General features: G+C 40.4%; 1 protein-coding gene across 1 annotated transcript in view; it reads right to left on the bottom strand.

The window, feature by feature from the left end:
- The window catches only part of FRYL (FRY like transcription coactivator), a 315,130-nt gene extending 302,246 nt beyond the window's left edge, over positions 1–12,884 (bottom strand). The window contains exon 1 of the mRNA XM_036763836.1: positions 12,758–12,884. The gene's annotated coding sequence lies outside the window, so the exon portion shown is untranslated. The remainder of the gene's footprint in view (positions 1–12,757) is intronic.
- Positions 12,885–16,082: the final 3,198 nt, after the last annotated feature.

The raw sequence follows: 16,082 nt of genomic DNA, 5'->3' as shown, positions 1-16,082 counted from the left end.
ACTACATTTCCATACTCTTTGGCTCAGAAAACCCACTACTGGGTATATGTAACCAAAGGAACTCAAAGAAAGAAACAAGACCACATATATGTCAAAATTTTCATAGCATCACTCTTATAATAGCAAACCAGAAGCAAAGTATGCATCAACTTGGAAATGGCTGAAAAAAAAAACTACAAATGAAAGTGATGTCATTTGGCCTAATCACCTCCACAGGAAAAAAAAAGTGGATTGTACCCAAGATGCAGCACCCTCTAGGACCACCAGACATCTGGAGAGCACATGCCATGATAGACAACCCATTCAAGTTTGGAATTCCTGACATGAACATAAACTCACATAATGCACTCTCTCCATGCTTAACCTTCCACTCCTTCTGGCCATATGGCTTGTGATGCATTTCTCATCTCCCTACCTCTTGCTTTGGAAATCATGATCAAATTGATTCAATATTTATGGCTCCACTAACTATCCCTGGGACTTCAGTCCTGGTCACCTCTCCCCTGCCCCGCCCCAATGTAAACTCCTTAAGGTATACACTTTAGCATTCATATCTTTGTGCTTAACACAGTACTTGGGACATAGCAAATGCTTAATGAGTGTCTTTTATAATATATAGTTGGATGGACAACCTATAGTTTTTGTCCATTAGAATATGGGACACAGAGTTAAAATGGACAATGGTCAAAGCACATGAAGAGCAGTTTTCAAAGGAAGATACCTAAGCTATCAGTAGCCGTATGAAAACATGCTCCGAACCACTGACTGTGCGAGTATTAATGTAAATCATTAGTGCAAAATGCAGATTATAACTCTAAGGCTCTACACCACACAGATGAGATTTGTAAAGTTGACAAGAAAAAACAAGAAATGTAAGAGGGGCTGCAGAAAAACAAGCACACTAAGGCGCTGCTGGTGGAGCCGTGAGCTAATTCACCTAACTGATGTACAGAAACTCATGGGAAGATATGATCACTGAGGCAATGGCAATAATATCACTTTTCTTAAAGGGGAAGAGAACAGCTTGAAAACTATAGGACAATGAACTTGAAGTTGATTCTTGGGAAAATTCTAGAATGTCCAATTCAAGAGATAGTAAAAATCTAGAAAGATAGTGATTATAAAGAGTCAGCGTGGCTCCACCAAAAACATGTCATGCCAGACTAACCTGATTTCCTTATTTGATAGGGCTGCAAAATTGCTAGCATCTACCATACAGTAGATGTACTTAATCCAGATTTCGGAAATGTTTTTGATAAAGTATTTCATAGTATGGATGGAAAGATCTGGACTACTATACCAGTGGTATCAAATCCAAATAGAAACAGGGCCCCTAATGCACATAAGGGTCCAAGCAGGCCCCTTAGGTAAAATTTACCCCAAGCAGGTAAAATGTAATATAATCTATGTTTTATTGTATTTTTATTTATTTTGCTAAATATTTCCTGATTACATTTTAATCTGGTTCTGGCCCCATCCAGGAGTGTTGCTGACTGCACTATGTGCTTATTATCTCTGGACAACACAATAATACAATTAGATGAATTCAGATCTGGTTGGATGGCCAGACTCATAGAGTAATAGTTAATGATTATTCAATGCCAACTTGGCAGGAAGTTTCCAATGGAGTGCTCCAGGGATCTGTGGGAGGCCTTGTGTTAACATTTTTATCAATTACTTGAATAAAGGCACAGATAACACATCCATCACATTTGCAGGTTCCATAAAGCTGGGCAGTACTGCCAATAAATTGGATGACAGTCAATATCCAAAAAGATCTTAGGTAATAATTAGACTGTCCCGAATCTAGTAAAATTAAATTGAATAGGAATGTCTTAAGTTTAGATAGGGACAAAGACGGACAGAGACAGACAGACAGACAGGCAGGCAGACACATACACATGCACACACACACACCCCTGAGTAAACAGAGTTCTGGGCCTGGAGTCAGGAAGATGAGTTCCAATCTGGCCTCAGACACTTTCTAGCTGTCTGACCCTGGGCAAATCACTTAACCTCTTGTAGCAACAATTCGGCTAGCAGCTGTTGTGGGGTGTAAGACCCAACAAGACCAGAACAAGAGCTGGCAGCACAGGTTCTTTTGATCTGCTTTACTAAGGAAAGCAATGTTAAGGGGTTAACAATCTTCTTTAATCCAACATACAAATATCATTCACTTAGTTCAGGAGGAAAAGCCAGCAACCTGAACTTCAGAGCAAACACAAATTACAAACATACACAATATAAACGAACCAAATCACAAGTCATAGTTACCAAAAAGCATCAACATCTGGGTTCATGAACCAGGAGGCTCTTAGAGTGGCTTCCCAGAATCCCACACCACTCCTCCAGTGGCTGAGAGCCCCAAGGGAGAATGTCAACCTCTGGGTTTATATATCTTGTTCAGGGTCAAAGGTGAGTCACACATGCAACTCACCCAGGTGACCTAAAAGCATCACAAACATGTCTTAAACCCACTTGGTCAGACTTTCCCTTGAGGCAAAGGAGGTCATCAAAGACTCCTGATTTAATTAAAGAAACAAAGGTCTAGATTTATCAAGGGCACTTGATTAAATAAGTGCTAAAAGAGAAAACAGTAAAAGTCCCACCTTAATTACCAATATACCTCTCTATGTTTCTTCAACTATAAAAAGAGGGTCACAATAGCAACCACCTCCAAGGGTTGCTGTGAGGATCAAATGAGATCACCACTGTGCATGGCACACGATAAAAGCTATAGAAATATTAGCTATTGTTATTACTCCCATCTTTTGCCATCTTTGTCAAATTGATGGCTGTCAGGTAAGAACCTCGGAGTTCAACTCAGCAAGTCAATGAGCGCTTACTTATTAATAGCTTACTATGTGCCAAGCACTGTACCAAATGTTGTCAGGATAAAATAAGGTAATATCTATAAAGTGCTTAAGAAAGGCTATTTCCATTCCATTCTTTTTAAGTGAATGACGGGGGAAGGTATGGTTCAATAGGAGTTTGAAAAAGATCTAGGGGTTTTAGGGGCCTGCAAGTTCAATATTAGTCAACACCATGATGTGACAGCCAAAGAAACCTAATGGGATCTTGGACTGAGGCATAACTTCCAAACACAAGGAGGTATTGGTTCCATTGTCTTCTGCCATCATCAGACTTCATCTGGAAGGGGACTGATAAGCTTTAGAGTATCTGCAGACCAGAATAGCAAAGGGCCTTGAGTCTATGTCATACGAAGATAAACAGAAGGAACTGGGGATGTTTAGCCCAGAAAATAAAGGGGGTGTATGTGCAAAATCAACTTATCAACAAGTATTTGAAGTACCCACTATGCGACAGATATTTTGCAATGGGAATACTAATTTTAAAAATGAAATAATCCCGTCTCAAAAAAAGCTTACATTCTAATAGGGGAGATAACAAATACATATATGTACAATATAAATATAGCATATATATGAAGTTAATACGAATTATGTATGAAGTAATTAATTAGGGCACTAGCAGTTGGGAGGAGAGTAGGAATCAGGAAAGATTTCACACAGAAGATGGTGTTTCACCTGCATCTTAAAGGAAGAAAGGGACTCTATGAAGCTGATATAAGGAAGTAGTACATCCTAGACATGAGGCATAGCCAGGGCTAGGCTAGGAGGCATGTAAAAGAAACACATAGGCCGATATTGCTCAGTAAAGGTGGAAAAATAGGTTGAGTAGGGCTAGGTTGTGATATGTAGGTGTATCTATGTGTGTATATACACATATACATATGTGTATGTATATATACATATGCATATATGTGTGTAATACATTATACATAACATAGATTATATTAGAGAGAGAGAGAGAGTATATATTGTTGCTTAAAAGCAATAGGAAGCAACTGGAATTGACTAGGGGAGTCACGTGTTCGTATGTGCACTCAAGGTAAATTACTTTGTCAGCACTGTATAGACTCGATAGGAGTAGGGAGAGACCTGAGGTAGGAGAATCAGCGAGGCTTTCTGCAATAACCTAAGTGAGAGAAAAAGAAGATCTGAACTAAGACAGTAGTTGTTTGAGAGGAGACAAGGGACTCTGTGGAAGTAGAAATAGCAAGACCAAGCAAGTGACTGGATATGATGTGGGATATTGAGAATAATGCCAAGATTACAAAACGGGGAGACTAAAAAGATGGTGGTGACTTCGACATAAACTGGGAAGTTTGGAAGAGGGGAAGGTTTGATAACTATGTTTGAATATTTGAAGGGCTGTCATATAGAAGTAAGGATCAGTCTTTTCTGTGTGTCCCCACCAAGCAAGAGCAATAGGTGAAAATTATAAAGAGACTGCTTCAAGAGATGGTCTAAGCTTCCCTCCTTAGGGATCTTAAAAAAGGCTAGATAAACATTAGTCATACATGTTACGATGGTGATTCTTTTTGGTATGAGTTTAACAAAATAATAATAATAGTAGTAGTAGTAGCATTTATGTAGTCCTTTACAAATATTATCCTATTTCATCCTCATAGCAACCCTGAAAGATAGGTACTATTATCATTCTCATTTAACAGATGAGAAACTGAAGCAAATTGCAGTGGTCATTTGCTCAAGGTCACAACACAACTCAGATCTTCCTAACTACAGTAGGTCCAGTGCTCTATCTACTGTATCACTCGGGTTGAACTTGAGAAATTCAAATTTTGTGATAATACGAAAGTCATTTTTAGGTATAACAGGAGAAATCAACACCAACAGAACTACTTCCAACAGATCACCCCAATGGATCTATGATCTCACAGATGTGTAGGTGTTCCCTCCAACAAAATACATTGCAACCCATCCATGCCTGCCCATCCTAGGCAATCTTAGTCCTCCCAAAAGTTTGCCATAGGTTCTCCCACATAACTTATTAGAGTCTCTCATTCTATTGCTATTACATGGACATCAGTGGCACATGAGAGCTCTCCATTGGTTATCCTTCACTCTTTCTATATTACCAAAATCTTTTTTTTTTCCAGTCATACATCTGATATTATACCACTGATCCACCACAATTCCTTGTTTAATATGTTGCAGTTCACTTACATGAACCATAAAACCTCTTCAAATATGACTCTCAACTCCAATTATACGGAGACAATAGTGTTCCATGACTTATAACCATAGTAAGCTGATAACTTAATCTGCCCCCACAGGTCCCCAGCCCTGGTGTACAGAAAAGTTCTCATACTGAGAAGGAACACCATCCTCCCTGCCCCCCCACCCCAATACTGAGAAAAATCATCACAGAAAACTGCAGCATTAATGCATTCTGTTTCTAACCATGAACTAGGTGAGAGAGGTTGACTGGGACTAAGGCAATATTATTATTGCTAAAGCAAACGAAGTGGAGGAAGAATGAATAAATAGAAGGATGACACATAGGCAATCTTCCGATTACATTTAGCACTGACTATGCTAGTTAGTACTAGAACTAGAATCTACTCAATTGAGATCTCCAGAACTTGTTATTTAAGAAAGCACAGGGGAGCAAGACAAGAATTATTAAAAGGTTGGGTGACAAACCTCTCATTTTTTCAGAAGGAAAAAAAATATGGTTCTTAGACTATTTGTGAATGATTCATATTGCGCCCCCCCCCCCCAAAAAATACTGGACGAGGTTTTTTTAAGTATTTGTACTAGCAATGTTAAGCAATATGTGGTAAAGGGAAGAACACTGAATTGGAAAACAAAAGCCCTAGTTTCAAATCATGACTTAACCACAGAGTAATTGAGGAATCCTAGGCAAGTCACTTATCTCCTCAACTTTTGTTTCCTGATACTAGAATGGAAATGTATATATTACCGACCAGAGTTGTTTTGAAGGTTAAATGATAAAAAAATAGATAAAAGTATTCTCAATATATGAATTACCAATATATTTTATTCTCAAGAGCTCCAATTAAACCTGATAGATAAAATTTGCTTCACTATATTGTCACTTAAATGGAGACATAATTACAATACCATATAAATGGTAATTTGTTACTGATAAAGCCCAACTCAGGACTTGCTCTACACTTCCATCTTTCCTCCTATGGCTTTACTAATCACCCTATAACTGTCAGTACTGCCCATGAGAAACACCCTAAAACCATCATTCTCTTCACCACATAAAGAACTATCAACCCAAACTTTAGTAAAATCTGTCATATATTTTAAATATCTTACACATTGCATTTAAGTACAGTTATAATATTGTGATATATCTTTATTAGAAAGATGGACTGAGGAAGGCATCTCTTAATTCTTGAATTTTTCACTTAATTGAATTATGTTCTTCCATCAGCATAGCATAAACTATCTTCTAGGACATAGAAAGGCTTACTAATATAGAAACAGACATCATCCATTAGAGTATTCAATCGAATAACATTCAACTGTATGTGTATAATATCTGGACTATTTTGCCCCAAAGGTATAAAGTTATAATCTGGGAAGTTAACTTCTGAGGAATTTTAAAGCAGTGGCCCAACAAACTCCAAAGCAACAAAGCTCCCACGGGTGATGATCATACTTGTTTATTGCTCAGCCCTCAGAGGAGCCAGGCAGTACAACCACAACAACAAAAATAGGTATGGAAGAAATTAGGTTATCACAGATTTAGATATCATATATTCCGATTGCTACAAACAAAAAGGCCAAGCTTAGTCCTCTCACTTACCCCTAAGAGAACAGATGATTTGCTTACCTCACAGAGTAAGTAGCAGGCCTGGGAATGAAACCCAGGTCCTCTGACACCAAATAGCATGCTCCTTCCTTAACACTACATTGTTTTTCCTAAGTATTTCTTGATGTCAGCCTTTTACTTCTTTATAAGTCTTTCCCCTAAGAAGTCAAACTTGAAGTAGTATCTAAAGCAACATATTCCCCTTTAGGGCTGTTATCCCTTATCCGCAATACATTTAGTTAAGACCATGCAAGACTATTCTGATTCTATATATTTGGCTATTTGGTAATGAAAAAAAAAACCCAATTCTCAGCTCTAACTTCCTAGCTTAAGACAGGCTACAGGCTCATAATTGTTTACGAGTCTTTCTTAAAGATACGAGGAGTCCCTAGGAACACAGTCAAAGCACCATAAAAATTTTCAAATAGGGACAGCTAGATATCTCAGTGAGTACAGCACCAGCCCTGGAGTCAGGAGGACCTGAGTTCAAATCCGACCTCAGGCACTTGTCACACTTACTAGCTGTGTGACCTTGGGCAAGTCACTTAACCCCAATTGCCCTGCCTTCCCCCCTCTCCCACCAAAAAATTTTCCAAATAAAGAATAGGGAAATAATCCAAAGCATCAAAGTTTTAATAAAATTTTCCAGATTTTCTGAAGATCATTTCTAGAAAGCAGACACATACCAATACACATCTCATGACAGACATCTATAGGACTGATGCATATGCCTATTTTCTCATCTCCACAATGTCTTAAAATTGCAGAGAATACAAGATTCTATTGCGCTTTATTATATGCTGACTATAAAAAAAACTTGATTTCCTATGTAACAGATAACTCCTTAATAGATAACACTAGAGAGATAACTTTATTCAAAATCTCTGATCATCAATAACAAGGAAGGCATAAATCATGAAGATAGATGTAAGTTCACCAAAGGTGTTCACTAGTGCTGAACAGGATAGCCAGCACAGAGTCCAAATGGAAGAGGAGACTCCCCAGAGAAAGTAAGGTCTAAAGACTTTGTGCTAATGGTCTAAATGGGGGGGTGGAGGTGGGCGGGAGATGGTGAAAAATGCCTACTGTAAACACTATGATATCCAGCACATCAAATTAGTTCAGCAATACGTATATCTTGGACAAGCATTGCAGAAACAATAAGTATGGCAATCAATAGACAATAAACAAAATCCCACCTTTTTTAAACACCAGCGCTCTTCTGATGATACTATATGGCTTCAAATAATACACCACCACAATCTCAGAAAAATCCAAGTCTCAGGTGAACCAGAGGTCAATGAAGAAACTTATCTTGGACCAATTATTAACCATTAAGTTTGACTTCAATTCTTAGACAAGTTCTAGAATTCATTATTATAGAGATAGTAAAACACAGTGAGAAGGACAGGGGCTACAGTTGTGATTTCACTTGTGTAGGGAACTCTCCAGTGAGGAAACCACTTCTCTACCAATGCTGGTCACCTTCCTTGTAACTTTTAGAGAGTGGCTTACAGAACAGATAGCTTAAGTTTATTTGCCCAGGGTCAGAGAGCCAGTAATGTCCCAGAAGCAGGACTTGAACCCAGGTTATCCTATTGCCTGTAGATTTGGTTTTTTGGGGGTTTTTTTTAGCATTTAAAAATGTGAAAAATATCTGTCGTCCTAAAGAATTTTAAATGTGAATTTTTTTCCAGATTTACATTGATAAAAGTTGATTTTGGAAACCTGTTTTACCTTCCTCTACCACAGTACTTGCTTGATATCACTGTCCTCACCAAGTTGGAGTTGGAGCTAGAAGAGATTGTAGAGACAATCTAGTCAGTCCCCCTTACTTTACATGTGAGGAAAATGACCCTCAGAGGTTAAGTGATTTGTAAAAAGTGACAGAGGTAGAAAGTAGATTTGACTTTTAAAGCTAAAAATAATAACAAAATTCATCAAGAGGAACAAAAGGCCAAGAATATCAAGAAATACAAAAAAAAAATATGAAGGGGACCAGCAATACCAGATCTCAAACTATACTACAAAGCAGTAATTATGAAAATAATGTGGAATTGGATGAGAAAGAGCAGCTGATCAATGAAACAGATTAGACACACAATATACAGAAGCAAATGAGCACAAAACCTAGTGTGTAGATCCAGCTATTGATGCAAGAACTCACTATCTGACAAAAACTGCTGGGAAAAACTGGAAAGCAGTCTGGCAGAAAATAGACAAACAACATTTCACACCATATATCAAGATAAGCTCAAAATAGGTATAGGACAGACAAAAAGGGCAATATCATAAGCAAATCAGGGAATAACAGAAAAAAATTTCCTGTCAGATCTATGGATAGTGGAAGAGTTCATGAGCAAACAAGAGAGAGAGGTTCACAGGAGGTAAAATGAATAATTTTTATTATTTTTGAAATAAATTTATATTTTTGAACATTTTTTTAATTTTGAGTTTCCAATTCTCTCCCTCCCTACATTATCATTCCTATTCTACCCATTGAGAAAGCAAGAAATGTGATATTAATTATGCATGTGAAATCATGTAAAACATTCCATATTAGCCATGTTACCAAAAAAGCAAGAAAAATAAGTGAAAAATTATGCTAATCTGATTAAATTAAAAAGGGGTTTCAAAAACAAAACCAATGTAGCCAAAATTACAAGTAGGAAATATGGGGGGGGGGGGGGGGAGATTTACGGCAAGTTTCTCTGGTAAAGGTCTTGTTTCTCAAATACGTAGAAAACTGAGTGAAATTTATTAAAATAACAATCATTTCCCAATTGATAAATGGTCAAAGGATAAAACAGTATTTGGAAGAAGAAATCAAAGCTATCAGTAGTCATATAAAAATGCTCTAAATCACTAACAGAGAAATGCAAATTAAAACAATGCTGAGGTAACACCTCACACCAATCTGACTGGCTAAGATGACAGAAAAGGAAAATAACAAATAATGAAGGGGATATAGGCAAACAAGTATACCAATGCACTGTTGGTAGAGCTGTGAAATAGTCCAACCATTCTGAGGAACAATTTGGAACTGTGTCCAAAGGACTATAAAACTGTTCATACTCTTTGATCCAACAATACCACTGCTAGGTCTAGATCCAAAGAGATCAAAGAAAAAGGAAAAAGACTCCTATGTACAAAAATATTTACAGCAGCTCTTTCTGTGATGGAAACTGAGGGGACACCCATCAATTGAGAAATGGCTGAATAAGTTGTGGTATATAATTATGATGGAATATTACTGTGCTATAAGAAACGATTGAGGAGATGGTTTCAGAAAAACCTGGGTAGACTTATATGAACTGATACAAACTTAAGTGAGCAGAAGTAGGAGGATACTGTGTGCAATAAAAGCAATATTATAATGATAATCAACTGGGAAAGACTTAGCTACTCTGATCAATACAATGATCCACAGAAATTCCAAAGAACTCACGATGAAAAATACTATCCATTATCTCCACATAAAGAACTGATGAACTCTGATTTGAGATTGAAGCATGTTGTTTTTTCCCCTTAATTTTTTCACTTTTTTTTTTTTTTGGCAACATGGCTAATGTGGAAATGTTTCGCATGACTTCATAAGCATAATGGGTATTGTATTTCTTGCCTTCTAAGTGGGTGGGGGAGGGGCCAGAAGAAAGGAGAGAATTTGGAACTGAAAATTTTTTTTAAAATTTTTTTAGGCTACATTTGAACTCAGGTCTTATGACCCCAAATCTAGTTAGTACTCTTTGCTACTATACCAGGATGCCTCTGTGAAAATTTTGAGAAAGAAAAGTATTTAAGTGTAACAACAAAAGATACTTAGTGATATAATTATAAATCAGTCTTGAACTTTGTATTTCACTGATTGTCCTCCAGAAAGACAAAAAAGTAATGGTTCAAATAACTCTATCAACTTGGACTGCCTTTCAAGGTTCCTGACTATCGCTGCCTTTCTGCTTGAGGTTTTGCCTACTTATATTATGATAATTTCCTACCTGCTCTTAAACTTACTTTTAAAAAAGGAAAATTGTTGGGTAAAATATTTGTAGGATTAAAAAAAAAACTCAAAAGCTACAAGATACAAAATAACTTACAATAGAAGAAACAGAATGTAATGCTATTTCTGGTCATAAAAGTAACTACAGTGTTACATAATACAACCACAGACACTTTTAAGAATATTATTTTACCTATACGATTTAAGTAATAAATACTTCACAAGAAATTAAAATGTTCAAAAACATAAGTTGCATAGGAAAGCATCACGTTGATTTCCAACTTTTAGTGTCACCTATCCCTCATTACTTTGTTCCCCTCACTGCTTTATATTTTGCTTTGTATATACTTGTATTTGTTCACTTTATAAATTTTATATATATTTATTATATATATTATATATATTTATTATATATATTATATATATTACCTATATATTATATATATTATTTATATCTACATACATTTTATATCCTCCATTTGAATGTAAGTTTCTTGCCTGTAGAATTGTTTTATTCTTTGTGTTTATATCCCAGAACCTAGCATAAAGCCTAAACACTAACAGATACTTGTTGATTGATTTCTAAATAAAGTTTATGTGAAACATATACCATGAGTTAGGAACAGAAAAAAAAATCAGTACCTATAAAAGTGAAACAAGGCAACAGAAAAAAATCTGTTACAATTTCTCCAAGTAGAAACTGTAAGGAAGGCTATGGTATTTTTAAAAACCCAACTTTGTTTACTGCAGCAAAACTTGTTTTAAATCGAAAAGCCCTTCTTCCATTCTGGTGAATTTTTATCCTTCAAAGAGTGAGCTCAGTCAATGAATTCTGGAAATTCTTTTCTCAGTTCGGTGTTAAAATGAATCAAACACTGTGCCTTTTGCAGTGCTCCTCTCCTCACCTCTTCCCATAGTTACTTTGGCCTGAGGGTGGCAAGGAAGGAATATTATCTCTTCACATCCGAGGACTGACACAGATTAAGCTGAAGCCAAGGGCAGTCGGTACAGACCCACAGCATCTAGGGAACCTGCTGCCCGGAAGCCGGTGTATCAACAAACAAGGGCAGAGGGGAGAGGGGGAGACTCAATCTAAGATGTCAAGAAAAACCTGGGGTGCCTCAGGGACCCCACAACATCGTGAATCCTGCACCAATGGTGACGGGACGCTGAGGCCGGCAGAAGCCAGACTCGTCCAAGGCAGGCAGACTCTGCACGCAGGGGAGAGAAAAGGGAGGAAGGGGGGCGATTTGAGGCGAAGTTCTCCCCGTCGCGAAGGGCCCGACAGCCCGACCCGCGGATGAGGGCGGGCGGTCCCAGCTCCAGGGCCAGGGGCGTCCCGGCATTGCTTCCATTAAACCCAGCTCTGTCTGGCGGTCCACAGCGGCGAAACGCTTTCTCTCCCCTTAGACGGTGAGCCCAAGGAGGGCAGGGATGGTCTTGTGCTTTTCCTTTGTATCCCCGGTGCAGAGAGAAGCGCGTGGTCCAGAGCCGCGAGCTTAATAAATGCTTGTAGACTGGCCGGGCCGAGGAGGAGGAGAAAGGCGGGCGGGCGGAGACCACGGCTGCTACCAAACTTCCCTCCCTCCTCCCTCCTCCTCCAGCGGCAGCAGGCTGGCACCACCAAAGGCCGGAACCCCCTCCCCGGCCCCCCACAGCCCAGACCGAAGCGATCCCACCACCGGCCCCGCCGCCGCCCCAGCCCCTTCCTCCGTTCCCTGGGTACCCCCGCCCGGTTCGGCGGCGGAGAAAGCAGCGGCGCGACCCCAAGAAGGGGGGCGGGGAAGGGGAGGAAGGGAAAGGCCGGGCCACGGAGGGAGGAGAGAGGAGAGGAGGGGGCTCTCTGCGCCGCGCCGGGGTTCGATTTCCGTTAGCAGCAGCAGCGCCAAGGTGGGGGGCGGGGAGTGGGGTGAGGGTGGACGCTAACCCCCTTAGGCCCCCTCCCCAAAGGGACACCCAGGAGCTGGGGCTAGGTATCCATCCCTGCCTTGCGCCTCCCGTACCCAGCAGCTGCAGCCCAGAGAGAGAGCCGAGCAGGAGAGAAGAGAAAGTGAAATGAAGCGCCTTCTCCTCGGCGACACTTACCCCTCCTTACGAGCGCTGCGCCCTCGCTCCCCGGCGCCGCCAGTCCGTCCGGGCCCCGGGCGCCACTCTCCTGACAATGGCGCTTCCCCTTTGAGGAACCGTCCGATTGGAACCAGTTGAGTGGTTCAACCTCCCTCTGACTCTGGTTTTCCCCCGATTTCTTTCCCACTAAGCCCGGCGATCTTTTGGCTGAGGAGGCAAGGCTGGCTGAATCCTCTCCTCCGCACCCTTTTGATTGGTGCGGGGCGCTCCAACAGGAACAACATTCGTTTCCCCTGAATGGATGGTCCAGCCGCCCTTCCGAAGTCCACCTACCTCTAGCCTTCCCTTTTGCATCGGTTGGTCCTCGCTGCTTTCACTCAAGGAAATCTCCTCTGGCATTGCTCCAGTGAGCTGACAATCACCCGCATCCACCCCCACCTCCGGATGCCGAACTTTGCTCTTATTGGTGAAGGGCCACCTTCCTGTGCACCTGATTGGACCAGAGAGGAGCGAGCCTCACTCCCCTCGCCTTTATCACTCAGCCAGTACCGGTTTGGGAATAGCTGCTGCTGTTGGTTTGCTTTCTCAAAAAGAGGGATGTTTTCAGCGCCTTTTCCTTTAAACAAAAAAAAAAAACGAGCCGGGTAGAAACTCGTAATTTTGCTAGAAGGCGGCTGTAAGGGAGGATAAAAATATTCAAAATAGTCTCTTAGAAGCAAAGCTACAACTGGCGTTGGGATCCTGTGGAACAGCAGCTTACCCCCCAACCCCACCCCCGACTTCCTCTGGTGTAGTACAAGGTGTCTAATCGACTCCTGAGTTTGACCCTGGAGCGTTCTAGTACCGGCTCGTCTAGGGACCTCATTCTTTGTCCCACAAATCCCTATGGAGTTCCCTACCCCGATGTACTTTGAGACAAGTCACTTTAATTTGTCTCTGCCCCTTAGTTTTCACGATGCAGAGAACTCACAAACTTAATGTGAAACTCGTATAGTGACTCTAGTATAGCTGGACTTGGAGTCAACAGAGACAAGTTGAGTTTGGACCCCACCTCTGACAAGCTGTGTGACCAGTGAGTCAAGTCACAGCCTCTCTGAGCCTCGTTATCCTCATCTTTAAAACTGGGATCTTTGGGTTGCTGTGGTTCAGTCGTGTCCGACTCTCCTGAGCATTTCTTGCGGTTTTCTAGGCAAAGATACTGGAGCGTTTGCCATTTCTTTCTCCTGCTCATTTTACAAATGAGGAAACAGAGGCCAACAGGGTTAAATGACTTGCTCAGAGTCACACAGCTAGTAAGTGTCCGAGATTAGACTGAATTTAGGGCTTCCTTACTCCAGGCCCCGTGGTCAATCCACTAAGCCATCTGGTTACCACCTAGGACGGCAGCTATGGGATACCTGTAATACTGTATACCTACCTCATAGAACTATAGTGAAGATCGAATGGGGTAAGTATAAAGTGTTTTGCCTTAAAGTTATATAGATACCACATATTATTCATTTATTTAATTTTTTATATTTATAGAAGAATAGAGAAATTTGTGGTGGGTGGGCAGAGATAGGCTGTGGCACATTACCAGCTATTAGCTGCATGGAAAATATGTTGGTATATAGTTACTCTGCACAAGAATGTATCTGATGTGTGTATATGATATAAGCAGTTTCTTTGGGAAGATGTGTGATTAAAACAGATGCAGGGCTAGATAATAGATAAATAATGTTAAGAAGGAAGCTACCAAGTAGTGAAAGTACTGGGGATGTTTTATGGTATTTATGATAGGATAGGAACTACACCCCACAACTATGAGTTGACAGACCCAGGAAGTATGAAAGCATTTCCAGCCGGCACCAACCTTTGTGAGGCAGCATCTGAGTATAAATGGAGAGAGGAAAGGTCAGAAAGACCTAGGTTTAAATCTCACCTCTGACACAAGCTGTGTACTGACAGGTCACTTGGCCTTTCAATGTCACAGACACCTCTCTAACACTTAAGTTCTAGAGGGATGCTCAATTTGTATCAGCAAAGAAAGTTTCCGCTTTGGAGTTCCCTCTGCTGACAAAATCACAGGTCACAACCCAAAAATATTTTTTAAAGTAATCATATCTTTATATAATTACATATTTATTCCCCTTTGAATAAAGTAGTTGTTCTTTTGATTTGTCTTAAATTTCCTTAACTCTCTTTGAGAATTAAATGTATAGTTTATGAGGGGCAAAAGGTTGATGTGCTGAGATGTGATTGACTCATTCCATTCTTCATCTGCAGCTCTTCCAGGTTTCAACTCCAAGGAACAAGATGCCCTTTCCAGGATAAACTCATCACTTCTAATCTCATCACCAAGCTCCTAACTGAAGCCTTATATGCTACCTCCCTCAGCCTCTGAAGGGAGGGCTGGAGAGTAGAGTACTAAATTCCTTCCAAAGCTTTCCTTTATAGAGGGCAGAAATTGAACTTCACTGCCAACTCCATTTTCCATCTGTGACTCTTTTTGCTTTCCTCTCCAAGAAAGAAGATGCCCTCACCTCCCATTGTCGCCTCCTCCCCTTTCCGGCTTCCTTTTGTGTGTTCCCCCATTAGACTGTAAAATCCTCTAGGGCAGGGGTCATCTTTCTTAATTTGTATCCCCACTGCTTAGCACTATACCTGGCATATGCTAATTGTTGTTGAGTTGTTTTCAGTCATGTCTGACTCTTCCTGACCCTATTTGGAGTTTTCTTGGCAAAGCTACTAGAGTGGTTTGTCACTTCTTTTTCCAGCTTATCTTACAGTTGAGGAAACTGAGGCAAACAGGGCAAAGTGACTTGCCCAGAGTCTCACAGCTAGTGTCTGAAGCCAGATTTGAACTCAGGAGGATCAGTCTTCCTGGCTCCAGGGCCGGCACTCAATGAATGTGCCTGCCTGGCACATGGTAGGTATTTAGTTGTCCTTCATTCTTGAAGAGGACCAAAAGGACATCACCATTTTGTGATCAAGTACAGCGTATCTAAATGTGGCTGATCAGAACAATACAAAGTTGGAAGACTCTACCATAAGTCAGGCATAAATGGTTCATATGAACATTTGGAGGGGAGAGGTCTCTAAATTTTTGCGTTTCATGTTTCCTTTGAGCTATTGCAATTCTGTTTTGCTCATAGAGTACAGCACCTTCTTTCATGCTGTTATTCCATGCCAGGCAATCCTGTGCCAATCTCTCCCATGACTCACAATCCATTCCAAAGACTTTGAGAGTGTCCTTGCATCACTCCTTCTGACCTTCACGTGAGCACTTGCCTTGTGTGAGTTCTCCTTAAAATAGTCTTTTAGGCAAACATACATTTGGCATTCAAACATGGCCAGCCCATCA

Source organism: Trichosurus vulpecula, chromosome 6 (genome assembly GCF_011100635.1).
Source record: "Trichosurus vulpecula isolate mTriVul1 chromosome 6, mTriVul1.pri, whole genome shotgun sequence".
In the NCBI taxonomy this organism is placed as follows: domain Eukaryota; kingdom Metazoa; phylum Chordata; class Mammalia; order Diprotodontia; family Phalangeridae; genus Trichosurus; species Trichosurus vulpecula.
This window is presented reverse-complemented; position numbering and strand designations above follow the sequence as displayed.